Source organism: Geotrypetes seraphini, chromosome 5 (genome assembly GCF_902459505.1).
Source record: "Geotrypetes seraphini chromosome 5, aGeoSer1.1, whole genome shotgun sequence".
NCBI classification, from domain to species: domain Eukaryota; kingdom Metazoa; phylum Chordata; class Amphibia; order Gymnophiona; family Dermophiidae; genus Geotrypetes; species Geotrypetes seraphini.
In genome coordinates, this window is record NC_047088.1 from 97,423,104 (window position 1) to 97,435,876 (window position 12,773).

At 43.1% G+C, this 12,773-nt stretch overlaps 1 protein-coding gene across 8 annotated transcripts in view; it reads left to right on the forward strand.

Annotated features, from left to right (window-relative positions):
- LOC117361256 overlaps positions 1 to 12,773 on the forward strand; it is a 72,932-nt gene that overhangs the window by 26,256 nt on the left and 33,903 nt on the right. The gene's annotated exons all lie outside the window — the stretch shown is intronic.

Below are 12,773 nucleotides of genomic sequence, written 5' to 3' on the forward strand. Positions count from 1 at the left end.
ACCAGGAGTGTCGCAACTTCGTGGACAGAGTCCTTGAGCAGTTCATCTGGCTGAGATTTGTGGAGTGGCTACTTGGTCTTCCCTTCATGAGGTTTTACAGAGTGGATGTGGCTGCTCGAACTGATGCTGCTTTGGGGGCCTCAATTTGCAGGCAGGCTCTTTTGTCCCACCCTAGATGTTGCCATTGCTATAGTACGTCGCCTATCGTACAGACTCTGGAGTGAATATAAAGAATGGAAGATTAGGTTCTTATCTTTGGTTATCTCCTTTCTGTTAATCCACAGTGATGTCTGTAAGGCCTGCCCTCTCTATTATTCAATTTTCTATACCATTCTCCCTAGGGAGCTCAGAACAGTTTACATTAATTTATTCAGGTACTCGAGCATTTTTTCCTGTCTGTCCCGGCAGGCTTACAATCTATCTAAGATACCTGGGGCAATGGGGGATTAAGTGACTTGACAAATCCAAAACTTCACCTCACTCAGTGTGAAGAGAAATTGTTATTAAAGATATGGCTAAATCTCCAAATTGAGATGTGCCACAACATCCATATCTGATATGTTGTATGTCTTTAATACTTGCTAAATTTCATCATCTTCTATTCATCTCAGAAGTAAGACAGGCAAATGGCGTTTGATGATTCATACAACAGAATAATGTTTGTGGGGAAGTTCCTCATGTCCCCTTCTATGTATGTTTGTTCCAGTGTTGTTTGATTGCTTTTAGACTTAACTGTAGGGGTCTCTGTGATCCTCTCCTATGTGGGGGGGGGGGGGGGGGGGCAAAAATAATGTGTGGCCTTCTGCAGTACCTGGTTTGCGGGTATGGATTGAGCACCTATTGTACAGACTCCTCAGTGAATTAACAGAAGTCTTTTCAGCACTGATGTGCGGAACAGAAGGTAGGGCCTTTTAGGGCTCTGATTTCCACGGTCCTATTGTTTTCTTGATGATAGTGTCAAAAAGGGTGTAGCAGTTGACTCCCTCAAGTTACAGGTAGCAAACCTCTCGTGCTTTAGGGCTTGAGTGGAGAAGGTCTTTACTTCTCATCCAGATGTGTCCAGGGAGTGTTGCAGTTGCATCTTCCCCACACTACAACCATTTCCAATGTGGAATCCTAACTTATACTACAGGCCTTCAGTAAAGCCCCATACAAGCCCTTTCAAAAGGCGTCGCTGATGGATTTGACCATCAAGTCAATCTTCTTGGTAGCTTTAGCCTCAATAAGAAGGGTTTTAGAGCTTTAGACTCTGTCTTGCAGAGAGCCATTCCTCAGGTTTACGGAGGCTGGTATGTCTTGGTGCATGGTGCCTTCTTTTAAGCCAAAAGTGTAAGACCGATTGTATGCATTCTAGGCTGTAGGTGTAAAGAAAAAGGACAAAGCTTGGAGTTACTGGACAGGAGGAGAGTTCTCCATTTTCTCGAAATGATGAATTATTTTCATATTTTAGAGCATCTTTTTGTACCCACCAGCCCTGGCAGACTGGGAAAGCCAGCATCTAAGACTTCTATTTCTAGAAGGATCCACATGGCTGTTTCATCTGCATACATTGGTGGTGGTAAACAACTGCCAATCTCCTTGAAGACACATCCCACCAGAAGGGTTGTTGCTTATTGGGCAGAGACCTAGGCAGTTCTGCCTAAGGAGATTTGTAGGGTAGCTACATGACTTACCATTCTTTCACATAAGTTTATGAAGTGGAAATGACTGCACAAATGGACACCGCTTTTGAGTCCTCAGTGCTAGCAGCAGGCTCATCTGCCCCACCCTAGACTTGGGGGGGAAAGCTTTGGTATATCCCACTGGTCAAGACTCGTGTTCCTTTTGCACTGGAAGGGAAAATTAGGTTCTTACCTCGATTATCTTCTTTCCAATATAAAGGAACACAAGTCTTGACGCCTGCCCTGTCAAATGTCAATTTAGCCTGGTTATTCTTAGACTCATATGTGCATCTCAAAATGCTTGCCTTGGAGCAGTCAAGAGAGCATAAAGATGCTTTTTATTCATCTTCAAGCAAGTACAATAACCGATGCGATGGCTCACTATGGCAAAGTCTTTGGGAGAGCCTATAAACATTAGTGATGGTTGCATTCAGGTAGGTGGCTTGTTTAGGTCTACCTTGTTGGTATTAAGTTCACGGGGTTTAATTGTCTTTGTTGCAGAGCAGAAAAGTCTTGGTTGGGGAGTTCCCCATGCCCTGCTTGATATTTCTCCTCTTAGGGGTGATCACCTGCTTTGAAATGAACTGAGGAGATAGAGCACTGCCCACTGACAGTCAAAACTGAAAAGCTGTCGGTGATTCCTTTTGCTAAACTTGTGGGTAAAGAAACCCACTGGTCAAGACTCCTGTTTCTTTATACTGGAAAGAAGATTGAGGTAAGAACCTAATCTTCCCTTATAAATGTTAATGGGAATGATAAGTAAACTTGCAGATGACACAACTATTCAAAGTTGTTGCAGTGCATGCAGACTGAAAACTTGCAGGAAGACATTAGGATATTGGAAGACTGGGCATCCAAATGGCAGATTAAATTTAATGTGGACAAATGCAAAGTGATGCATATTGGGAAAAAATAATCCAAATCAGTTTCCTGATGTTTGATTTACCTTAGGAGTCGGCATCCAAGAAAGGACAAAGGGATGGGACTTAATATACTGCCTTTCTGTGATTACAGTCAAAGCGGTTTACATATGAAATACAGGCACTTAATTTTGTACCTGGGACAATGGAGGGTTAGGTGGCTTGCCCAGACACAAGGAGCTGCAGTGGGAATTGAACCCAGTTCCTCTAGTTCTCAGGCACTAACCATTAGGCTACTCCTTGTGGTCATTACACAGAAATCTTCTGTCCTGTGTGTGGCAACAGCCAGAAAAGCAAAAAGGAAGCTTGGAATTATTAGGAAAGGGATAAAAAAATTAAGACAAAGAAAAATATAATGCCTTTGTATCGCTCCATGGTGTGACTTCACCTTGAGTATTGTGGTTTGTCATATCTCAAAAAAGATATAGTGGAATTAGAAAAGATTCAAAAAAAAGCAACCAAAATGGTTAAGGGACTGGAGCTCCTCTCATAAGAAGAACGGATATTAGGGCTCTTCAGCTTAGAAAAGAGACATCTGAGGGGAAATGCGCTGTTGCTGACAACAGTACAGCTGCAGACCCTCTTTCTAATTTCCTCCTTTCATGTTCTTTCTTTGAGATATATAGCCTCCATTATCAAGATACCTCCTAATTGTAAGCCTTTATCCCTTCCTAATTGTGTTCTGTCTCATGTTGGTGAGTTGAAAATATTCCCTCAAATCCTGTTTAACCTTTCTAATTGTATCTTTAGTCTCCAAAAACATGTTGCTGGTTTACCAGTTGGCACCAACTTCATCTTAACTCACTGTGTTGTGCTCTGACCATACTATGGTTCCACAGCTGCCTAGGTTCTGGAATAGCTACAGTGCACCCGAAAGTAATACTCCTTCCTCTCATTTTTTAAATCTCCATGCATCCACTAACTTCAGCTGTTTCCTTACCTCTCTTAGGGCTCCTTTTACTAAGCAGCTTAAGAGCATTTTATCCCAGGACAAGCAGGCAGAGTATTCTCACTGATGGGGTGACGTCGCCAATGGAGCCCCAGTACGGACCACTTTAAAAGTGCATCGCCACTTAAAGTCTTTAGAAAGTTTGCGATAGCCTGCACCACGCTTGTGCGAGTGCCTTCCCACCCGACATAGGCACGCAGTCCCTTAGTTTCTGCGGAGCTAAGAAGATGCGTTTTCAACGGCTGTTGAAATTTTTTCTCGCTGCCTTCCCGCTCTCGCAGATTTCTTTGACTGTTTCAGTCATTTTTTTTCTTTCTTTCTTTACTTTGTCTAAAAAAAAGTAAACATTTTGGATTTTTCCCTCTCGCGGGTTCAGCTCGGTGGGGCCTGTTCAACCACCTTGGCCTCTGATTTTGATCTTGCTGGGGCCCTGTTTCCTTCGATGTCCCGCCCGCAGATGGATTTTTAAAAAGTGTGCTCGCCCCATTTCTGTGACTGACCTGCAAAGCTGGTGTCTCCAGTGTTTGGGGCCTGAGCACTGTCAGGAGACCTGTTCCCGTTGTTTTTCTTTACAGAAAATAACTTTGAAGAACTGCCTCATTCAACAGCGACTTCTCTTCGGCATCGGGATGGAACAGAACTCAACATCACAGTTGAAGTCGACACCGACAGAAACGCCTTTGGTGTCGCAGCCTTCCCCCCACCCCTTCTGGGCCTCAGGTCAAAGTAGCAGTGAGCCCAGTCCTGCCAACCTCGAAGAAGCTCAAAAAGTGCTCTGCTCCGATATTGGTGAGTGCCTCGTCATCGGCCTCCTCATCACCAGAGTGCAGAGCTGCACCGAAGATACTGGTGAAAAAGCCATCGGTACTGGTGCTTACTCTCAAGCAAAAAATTGATAATTTGCTTAGGGAAGAACTGGGTGAGAATTTTCAAATGCTGGTGCTGACCCAACTTGTGCCCATGGCGACACTTGATTCCCCCGGTGCCAGTCCGGTCTGAGCCCTCGACACCGGTTGCACCTGCAATGGACACTTCTCATAAGGGAATCGGCACCTTGAATTCGCTAACATCGGTCGTCCTCGACACAGACATCACCGGAATCGACTCTGGTTCGGTCCCAGAAGGCATTACAAAAGCTAAAGCATATTGAGGCTTCGGCACTGAGTTCTCAGCACCATCCTCATTCTGTTCAGGATTCAGACTTGTGGGGAGACTCTGAACAGGGTCCTCTTCTTTTTGAAGATGTGGGTTCTTCTGATGATTCACCACAACATTTCTCTTAGGAGACCCCTGTATTGTCTGAAAACTCATCTTTTTCAAAGTTTCTTCATCAAATGTCGGAAACTTTATCCATTCCACTGGAAGCTGACTCCAAACTCTCTAAACACTTCTTGGAGGCCTTAGATTTTGATCAACTGCCTAAGGAACTTCTCAAGCTTCCCCTTCATAACATTTTACGGGAAACTTTTTATAAAAATCTGGAAACGCCACTTACCATTCCTGTGGCTCCTTGTAAGTTGGATACTCTGTACAGAGTGGTTCCTAATCCTGGGTTTGACAAACCCCAACTTCCACTTGAGTCTCTCCTGGTGGAGTCTACTTTAAAGAAGTCTTCAGAGGCTAGTGCTTGCGTATCTTTACCCCCTGGCAGAGAGATCAAAGCCATGGATCGATTTGGCAAACGCCTTTACTAAAATGCCATGTTAGCCAACCGCTCTGGCAGTTACAATTTTTATTTTTATTTTTACCTCAAGTACTTGATTTAAACAGATTTTTCTGTTCCAGAAATACATTTCAGAGCGCAAACTTCCTGCTTTTCAACATCACATTTCTGATCTGTTTCAGCTGAGGAAATATATGGTACATTCAACTTACGACACTTTTGAACTTGCCTCCTGTGCTGCAGCCATGTCCGTAGCCATGAGACATCTGGCCTAGCTTCAGGTGTCTGAACTGGATGTGAACCATCAAGATCGGCTTGCCAATGCTCCATGACCATGCTTTTTGGTCCCTCCATGGACATAGCTACACAAAAGTTGTCCACTCATGAAGCCAGATGGGAAACTCTGGTCAAGCCTAAAAAGAAGCCTCCACCTTCTTGTCCTTTCAGACCAGCTTCTTCTTACCAGTGATTGTTTGTTTCTAAGCCTGCAGCTCCTGCTCAGTCTCAACCTAGAAGGCAGAAACGGCAACCCTATCAACAACAACAAACCACAGGCTGCTCCCCAAAAACCTACACAGCCTTTTTGACGTGTCTCTTCAGAGCAAAGCCACCATCAACTTCTTACAGTCTTTGCCTCAGTCCATCGGAGGCCATCTCCAATTTTTCCTCGCTCGCTGGGAGCTCATAGCATCAGACCTCTGGGTCTAACCATCATTCGTCAGGGTTGCACTCTCCATTTTCACACCCTGACTCCAGACCATCCTCCAAGAGTCTGCTTTGGATCCTGCACAGTCCTCTTTTCTTCTCCAGGAGGTTCAATCCCTTCTCCTGCTGAATGACATCAAGGAAGTTCCTCTCTCTCAGCAGAATCGGGGATTCTACTCCCATTACTTCTTAGTTCCAAAGAAGACTACAACCTATTCTGGATCTTGGAGCGCTCAACAAATTTCTAGTCAAGGAGAAATTTCGGATGCTCTCTCTCACCCTAATTTATTCTCTCCTTAATCAGAATGACTGGCTATACTCCCTGGATTTCAAGGAAGCTTACACACATATTCCAATTCATCCGGCTTCCAGAAGATATCTCCGTTTTCAGATAAATCAAAAGTCACTACCAGTACAAGGTCCTTCCCTTCGGCCTGGCATCTTCTCCCAGAGTCTTCACGAAGTGCCTGATTATAGTGGCCACATCTCTCCGATCACACAGCCTCCAAGTCTTACCTTGACGATTGGTTGATCAAGGCTGTTTCATCTCAGGAAGTGGTCCAAGCAACATCTCAGACCATTTATTTTCTTCAGGTTCTAGGATTCGAAGTCAACTTCCCCAAATCCCATCTCATTCCGACTCAACATCTTCAGTTCATTGGAGTTATCCTAGACACCACTCTCATGAGAGCGTTTCTCCCTCCAGATCGCCTTCATGCTCTCATCCGATTTTGTCAGCAACTGCTTCAAGTTTCAAGTTTTATTAAAAGATTTTTTTAAACCGCTTAATCAGGTTTCTAAGCAGTGTACAATATAAAAATTACATTAAAACAAATTTAAAAGTTAGGGATACTAAATAATACCAAAAGGATGCATAATAAGACGTATGGACTAACTTCAGACAGTAGGGAAGAGAGGAGAGAACTACAGTCGTGAGAGAAAAAGTACAATGAAAGGGAAAAAAACAATAGGTTAGGGTAAAAAGCAATGAAGCTTGATTTTGTCCTTAAGAGGACAGTTATTGTCCAAAAGCATCCTGCAATAAGAATGTTTTTAATTTTAATTTAAATTGATTTATTGTGGATTCACTGCGCAACTGATTGGGCAGCAAATTCCAAAGAGAAGGGACGTTAACCGCAAAATTATTGGAACGCAACATGTTGATTGATTTTTAATGATGGTATGACAAGAAGGTTCTGTCAATGCAAAATATAGACACTAATGTCACAATATGTCCAATAATCATAAATATTCCACTATTGCATAAATATTCACATCACACGATGTTACTCAGAATGCCACACCATACATTGTGTGGTAGCCGTCCTCACTGGAACTTTTGAGAGTGTGATGTATTAAACGAGTGTGCAACTATTTGCATTTGCATTATAAATAATTTATAAAGTGTCTGTGCTCATTTATAAAATGTAATAAATATTAGAAAATTATTCAATGCATAATAATAACTTAGCTTTTAACCGGATGTGCCTTGTTCCCCACCGACGCGTTTCAAAAATTTATTCAGGGTCGGGGACAAAGAGGCTGCAAAAGAATAAATCAGCAAGCCAGTAGATAAATCACAAACCGGTAAAAAATAAGTCAAACATATGATATATTCACCAAAGCTTATCCGGATCTTTAGCTAAACGCTAGTCTTCAATTCTAAAAAAAAGACAATTTGTTTTGAATTGAACCATGATTTAATTTTTTCTAATTTGTGGTTTATGGATACAACATCCTCTATTATTAAGATCAATAGAATGGATTAATTGCACATCGTCAGCATATGCAAATGTAGTAAAGCCAATAGATTGGCCCACCGTCAGAAGGAGCGACATAAAGATGTTAAAAAGCAATAGCGACAAGATGGAACCTTGCAGGATTCCGTGTTTGGTTGTAAAAGGCTTCAGTCCATCTCTGCAATACACATGATGGTTCTTCTGGGCCATATTTTTTTTTTAATTTATTCAATTTTCTATACCGTTCTCCCAGGGGAGTTCAGAATGGTTTACATTAATTTATTCAGGTACTCAAGCATTTTTCCCTGTCTGTCCTGTGGGCTCACAATCTATCTAATGTACCTGGGGCAATGGGAGGATTAAGTGTCTTGCCCAGAGTCACAAGGAGCAGCTTGGGTTTGAACCCACAACTCCAGGGTGCTGAGGCTGTAGCTTTAACCACTGCGCCACACTCTCCCCGAGTGCATATGACACCACTCTCCATTGTGCATATGACACCACTGGCATGACTATACCTTCGCACTCCTCAGTGGACCCTTGCGTCTCAGTGGTCTCAAGCAATGGATCAACTCTCACAACATATATCTGTAATATCATCTCTTCTGCAGTTGCTTCAATGATGGATGACCTCCTCCAATCTATCCAGAAGTCTCCTTTTTCACTTACCCCCTCATCACAAAGTCATCACGATGGATGCATCCCCTTATGCTTGGGGTCACATATGGATGATCTTCAGACCCAGGGTCTCTAGACCACCAGAGAGCAAAAACTTCACATCAGTTTCCTGGATCTCAGAGTGATGTATTATGCCCTCAAGGCTTTCCATCATCTCTGCCCTCAAGTCCTCCTCCTTCGCACAGACAATTAAGAAGCAATGTACTACAAATACAAGCAAGGAGGCATGGGCTCTCTCCTGTTATGCCAGGAGGCCCAAAAAATCTAGACATGGGTGACGACATGCAACCTTTTCTTAAAGGCTGTCTACATTCAGGGGGAGAAGAATTCCCTAGCAGACAACCTCAGCAGAATTCTTTAACCTCACAAATGGACACTCAACTCTGCAGCTCTCCAGTCCATCTTTGCTCAGTGGGGCACTCCACAAGTGGACTTGTTTGCGGCTCCCCACAATCATCCAGTTTTGCTCCAGACTTTATTCTCCTCTCCATTCTGGAAGCCAATGCTTTTCTCCTGGATTGGACAGGCCTGTTTGTCTATGCATTCCCTCCAATTCCTCTCATGTTGAGGACTCTGTTCAAACTCAAACGAGAGGCAGCCACCATGATTCTCATTGCTCCTCCATGGCCCAGGCAACATTGATTCTCCCTTCTACTTCAACTCAGCTCCCAGGAGCCCATACCTCTTTCAGTTTTTCCTACTCAGCTTACTCAGCATCAGGAATCACTTCTACATCCCAACCTGCAATTAATACACCTGAAAACTTTGTTTCTCTCAGGCTGAATCCATCTGACTTGCATCTCTCTCAGCCTGTTCAACATATTCTTGAAGCCTCCAGGAAACCAGCCACCCAACAATCTTATCAACAAAAGTGGACTAGATGTTCTTCCTGGTGTTGTCTTCACCATCATGATCCCACTTCCTTATCAATGGATTTGATGTTGAATTATCTGCTTCATCTGTCTGACTCTGGATTCAAATCTACATCTGTCTGAATCCATCTGAGCGCTATTACAGCTTTTCATGTACCAGTTGAGGGAAAGCCTCTCACTGCTCATCCTCTGGTCCAGATTTATAAAAGGACTTTTCAATGTTATACCACCTCTCAAGCCTCCGCCTATCATCTGGGACCTTAATGTGGTGCTTTCCAGTTAGATGAAGCCACCATTTGAACCAATGGCCACAGCTCATCTCGAGTTTCTCACCTGGTAAGTTGTCTTCCTTATTGCTCTCACCTCTTCCAGGAGGGTCAGTGAGTTAAAAGTGTTGGTGGCAGATCCACCCTTCACAGTTTTTCACCATGATAAAGTGGTTCTACGCACGCATCCTAAGTTTCATCTCAATCAGTTGATTGTTCTGCCAGTGTTTTTTCCTAAGCCTCATTATCCTGCTGGATAATGCACTTTGCGCACTCTGGACTGTATGCGTGCTTTGGCCTATTACATCGCCAGGACAAAGCCTCATCGTACTTCTCCACAACTCTTTGTCTGTTTTGATCCAAAACAAGTTGGAGCATCCTGTTTCCAAGAGCGTAATTTCCAACTGACTGGCTGCCTGTATCTTGTTCTATTATGCTCAGACTAGACTGGCACTGGAAAGTCGTGTCACAGCCCACAAAATTAGAGCTATGGCAGCTTCTGTTACTTTCCTTAGATCTACTCCCATTGAGGAAATCAGTAAAGCTGCCACCTGGTCCTCAGTTCATACATTAACTTCTCACTATTATCTGGAGTCTTTCTTCTAAGGGCCAACATTCCCACCATCCCATTCTTGTTAGCTTAGAGGTCACCCATCAGTGAGAATATGCTGCCTGCTTGTCCTGGGATAAAGCACAGTTACTTACCTTAATAGGTGTTATTCAGAGAGAGCAGGCAGATATTCTCACAACCCACCCACCTTACCGGGTTGGCTTCTTATCTTAACTGAAGGACCGCGTGCCTACATCAGGCGGGAAGGCACTCGCGCATGTGCAGTGCGGGCTATCGTGAACTTTCTAAAGTCTTAAATTGGCGATGCACTTTTAAAAGTGGTCCATACCAGAGCTCCATCGGTGACATCACCTCATCAGTGAGAATATTTGCCTGCTGTCCCTGGATAACACCTGTTACGGTAAATAATTGTGCTTTACCACTGGCTGGTGAGGTAAATGCTCTGACGCTCAATGAATTCCTCTGAGTATCAGAATACTAACCTCACTGGCCCACAGTAAAATACTCTTGCGCTGCTTAGTAAAACCAAGCATTACACTCTTCCCAAGGCTCTTTGAGCCTTCCTCCCCTCCTTTAGAATTATCTAGATGTGGATTAAGAGTTAAGTTAAAATTTCCACACATGATCAGCTGGTCCTTCCCCCCCATCTTTTTCAGCTTATCCTAGAAGAGTCCTTGTCTAGTGTTTTGAGCATATATCCCTGACATAGTGAACCTACATCCATTCAAAAGTAAATTGATAACAGCTTCTCTATTTTACAGTCCTTGGATATTAATATTCCCACTCTCCCTTTCTTATACACCTTATAGCTTGCTGCCATAAATCTGAAGGCACCATTTACTATACATCAGCCTCTGATCTCTAATATTTTAAGTGTGATTTCTCCAAATATATAATAGCTCTCCACTTTTGTAGCCTTTAAGAATTCTGGAATTTTAGCCCATTCACATTTAATGTAATGATATTTAATGCTTTCCCCATTGTCTTAGCTCCTGTCTCCACTTACCGTATATACTTGAATATAAACTGAGATAACATCTCTTCCCCCCCCTTTTTTTTTGGGTGGGGGGAAAGATGTCAACTCATATAATAAACTGATGGTTTATATTCTGTTTAAATACTGGGGTAGAAGTGATCCCTCCATTCCCCAAGGTGTTCGCCTGCCAGCTCTGCAGCTAGCCTTTATCGCCCACACCCTCCCCACCCCTCTGTCCTAGTCCTTACTGCTGTCCAGAGGTGCAGGAAGCTGGAGCAACCGATTCCTTCCTCCATCCTTTCCTTGTGGTAACCTTTGTGCCCGCTCTGCAACAAGCCCGCCCCTTCCTCCTCCTCCCATCCCCTCTAGGTCCCCACGAAGGCCTGTCTCTTGGTGGTCCAGCTATGAGCCGAGGCAGGAATGATCCTTCTACACTCACACCTGTGCAGTCTACCTAGTAAAAAAAAATGGCTGCTATGAGTTCAGTGTTAATATATCCCTAATCGTCTCCATTCTCTTAACAAATATTAGCTGTTCTAAGCAGAACTTAGGTTGGGAATTAAAAGTTGATCACAAATGTTAAACTGCCATTATAATTTATTGGGAAGTGGTTTCTCTCTTATTCTTTAATGTGATTTGCTCATTTCTGCAGCTGACTGCTTTTGGATATGTAATAGTTTCATTTCTTGGAAGAAAAGCTAGTGGAGTGGGTTTTCCTTGCAGTGTGAGAGATGGGCTTAAATGCACTGTATGTAGCAAGGGTTAAAATGCAACTACATTATTTGTTTCCTTTATTGTAAAATATTGAATAAAGTAGTCCACTGCTTGTACATTAAACTTAGAAACGGAGAAACATGATGGCAGATAAAGACCAATTGGCCCATCCACAGTAACCATTATTTCTTCCTCTCTCTAAGAAATCTCATATGCCTATCCCACGCTTTCTTGAATTCAGACAGTCTCTGTCTCCACCACCTCTTCTGGGAGACAGTTCCACACATCTACCACCCTTTCAGTTAAAAGGTATTTCCTTAGATTACTGTTGAGCCTATTACCTCTTAACTTCATCCTATATCCTCTCATTCTAGAGCTTCCTTTCAAATGAAAGACTCGACTCATGCACATTTACGCCACGTAGGTATTTAAACATCTCTATCATATCTCCCCTCTGCCGCCTTTCTTCCAGAGTATACATATTGAGATCTTTAAGTCTGTCCTCATACACCTTATGATGAAAACCACACACCATTTTAGTAGCCTTCCTCTGGACTCATCCTTTTTATATCTTTTTGAAGGTGTGGTCTCCAGAATTGTACACAATATACAAAATGAGGTCTCACCAGAATCTTATAAAAGCACATCAAATGCCTCCTTTTTCCTATTAGCCATACTTCTTCCTATGCACCCTAGCTTTCTTCTAGCGTTCACAGTCTCCTTTTCAACCTGTTTGGCCACCTTAAAATCATCACATACAATCGCACCCAAGTCCTGCTCTTCTGTTGTGCACATAAGTTCTTCACTCCTTAAACTGTACCATTCCTTTGGGTTTTGGCAGCCCAAATGCATGACAGCATTAGCTGCCAAATTTCAGACCATTCTTCAAGTTCCACTATGTTTTTCTTCATGTTATTCACATCATCTGGGGTGTCTACTCTATTGCAGATTTTTGATAACTTCCACAAAGAGGCAAATTTTACCTGACAGCCCTTCGCAGTGGTCAACTCTAGGCACTGCCAGATGCTGAATTTTAAGTCTACAGGTCACCTGATGACTAGA